General features: G+C 27.4%; 1 long non-coding RNA gene across 1 annotated transcript; it reads right to left on the bottom strand.

Annotated features, from left to right (window-relative positions):
• Positions 1–406: 406 nt before the first annotated feature.
• On the bottom strand, positions 407–2,440 carry LOC115889477. The gene is made up of 2 exons (XR_004051456.1): positions 2,379–2,440; positions 407–765 (listed from the first exon to the last, which is right to left on the bottom strand). It is a non-coding gene; the product is annotated as an uncharacterized LOC115889477 (long non-coding RNA).
• Positions 2,441–3,104: the final 664 nt, after the last annotated feature.

Here is a 3,104-nt window from a genome sequence, read left to right as displayed (position 1 = left end):
GTATTTAAACTTTTTTATTATTAAGATTTAGGATAAAGAAAATAGTTTAATATAAAGCAAAGTTTAGGACTTAGAAAAAAATACGTCTTAGAGTATAAAAACGATAAAATAATAAAGTACGTGTTATAGAAGAAATTTTAATAATCGAAATTATTTAATTTTTGAAATTGATGATAAATTATTAATTTAATAAAATATTAATTTTAGTCAAACATTTACAACTCTAATATTAATCAAAACAGGATCTATTCTATAGATATAATAGAACAGAAAGAGAAAAAACTTTATAATTGTTTAATTTTTTTTTCCGGTAAAAGTGATGTCTTATTATGTAAATTAGAAAAAACAGGAATCTGTTCCATTAAAGCAAGCTTTTAGGAAGTGAATAAAATGAAAACTACATTTATTTAACTCGTTACTGTCTTTATTATAGAGTAAGTATAATAATGGTAATGGTGACTATACTTTATTCAATGGAAATATGCACCAAATTCAAACAAATATAAAAGGCATGAGTATAAACAGTATTACTACAGTAATATTGAACATTGGTTCAAAAATATTACATTAATATAATACAATATTACTGTAGGTATTACTGTCAACGTGCAAGCTTGTTTGAAGCTTGATGTATTTGTATGCGCTTGGTACATCTTGGCGTTGGAAAATGTATAGAAAATTATTAAGAAAAACTAGTACGTAATGGGGGATATCTTGATATACAGAGTGGTCGGAATTGTATTCAGGAAACTTTGGCAGCATAATCTGCAAATAAAATCAGTAAAAAAAATAGTATAAATTTATGTCCTAAAATGCTTCGTTTCAGAGATACAGAGTGTAGAAATTTCATTTTTATTTCGCTTTTTTCCAAATAATTTATGAAGAATGTATTGATTAATTCGTTTCCAAATATCTTGAGAACTATACTTGTGGCGAGTGTCAACAAGAGACCTTATTAAGTAAAAAACGTTGGAAATGTAAATTTTTCTCAGTAGTTTTATATAGATACAGACAAAAAGTATTACTCTTCAAATAACTTAAAAAATATGTAGGTGGCGCCCCCTATTAGTAAAAGTCAAATTGACATCTAAATCTAATTTTTCATGTCAAAAAACTCCCAAACGCCAATTTTCGTCCAAATATTGACGTCACTTCAGAAATTATTTGGAAAAAAATCGAAATAAAAATGAAACTTCTACACCCTGTATCTCCGAAACGAAGCATTTTAAAAACTTACAAGTTCATTTTTTTAGAAAGCCAATGCAACATTTCTGAGTTTCAAATAAAGATAAAAAACAGTAAAACATATAATAATAATATGTAAATTATTTTCTTGGATACATACATATATGGCAAATAATAACAGATTGTTTTATTAAAGATTTACGTTTTGGTTAATTCTAAAACTATCTTCAGATTATATGTGATATTACTTAAGTGATATTACATTATAAAAGAAAAAATGAAAATTATACCTTATAATCGAAAAAAAACGGCGTCAGCGATGGCTATGAAATGAAGATCGCTGTCATTTTATATGTAAAATTATATGGAGTATGTATCGATGGTTTTTTCCAAGCCAACTGGACGCCGTTTTTTTCGATCATACGGTATTACAAATTAATAATAGATTAACAGTCGAGAAAAAAAAAGAAAAAACTCTAGGTAAGTACTGGATAAATTTTAAAATGGCATATTTATTTTATCTTTGTTTAATATAAAAAAAACGAAATATCTACCTGGTTTACATAACCCTGTATAATTTGTGAAATAATAATGGACAAAAATGCAAGCGGTAAGAAAAATATTTACAAAAAATATGTACTTGTTTACATTTCTGGACCATTGTTCGTCATTTTTGTTATCATAATGGTGACCCTATCATAAAAACGTAGTTATTTCTATACCTGATGTGAAACTATAGGGAAAAAGTAATGTTTGTAAAATATTTTAGTCTTGAAAAAAAATAAGGAATGTTTGGTATTTTAAAATGTTTGGTAGCTTGTAATTTTTTCGACTTTCTCGATTGTTTATAGTTTATAATAAGCCTTAAAAATTGTTGTTTCATAATGGAATATCATTCTGGAATTCCTGTATGTTATTTTAGATTCTAAGGATGGTTTTAGAATAAAAAGAAACACATTTTTCATAAAAAAAAGCATTAAATTAACCAATGCCCAAGAAAATAATGTGTCTACTTCTTATGTACTTAATAATGTATCTACTCGTTATATTAATAACGAGGTTAGTAAGAACCTTTACGTAAATGATAAATATAAAAAATACAGATTTTCCAGGGTTTATAATTTACTAAATTATTATCTAAATAAGCGCCTTTCTACAACGCCACTGACGCCAAAATAGTAAATTTGACTTACCTGTGGAATGTTGTTCCAGGACTTAAATAGTCCAATTTCTTACAAATTTGGCACTGACGAACATGTTTTATAGTTTTAAATAAAAAGTAATCAAAATAAACACTAAACCGACACTACACACTAAGAAAATCGAATCCAAAAAAATACAAAATCAAAACATCCAATAAAAACAATAAAATAGCCATGGAGAAACTGTGACAACAAGGTTTTACGACACGTGCTTTACTCTACTATGGCTCTACTACGAGAGAATAAAGAATGAACAGGCGACCCGGCGATTGATGGGTGTTGCTAAATTGTAAAGAATTTGTCATTTTTAAATAGTCTCCGACTTATAATTTAGTAGTATAGGGACTATTTAATACATCTTTCTACTATTAAACACTACTTTATTAAAATACAGTTTTAATATCTCAATATATGTGTATAACAACAAAAAAAATATTAATAATATTTTAGACGTGACAACATAGGCTGGAAGCGAAAGACTCAGACGGCCGAGGTCAGCTGCACCCAGGAGTAAACATGTTTACAAAAATTAATATTGGACCGCGCTTAAATGTAAATAGTGTAGTCTATATTTTATTCTAAGTCTATGTATTAAATACAGGGTGGTCCGAATTGTATTCCGGAAACTTCGGCAGCATATTCTACAGATCAAAATAAGTAAAAGAATTTGTATAAATGTATGTCCTAAAATGCTTAGTTTCGGAGATACAGGGTGTA

This window comes from Sitophilus oryzae, unplaced genomic scaffold (assembly GCF_002938485.1).
Source record: "Sitophilus oryzae breed Bouriz unplaced genomic scaffold, Soryzae_2.0 scaffold_815_pilon_pilon, whole genome shotgun sequence".
Taxonomy (NCBI): domain Eukaryota; kingdom Metazoa; phylum Arthropoda; class Insecta; order Coleoptera; family Curculionidae; genus Sitophilus; species Sitophilus oryzae.
The sequence above is the reverse complement of the archived record's forward strand: the minus strand, read 5'-3'. Positions and strand labels throughout refer to the sequence as shown.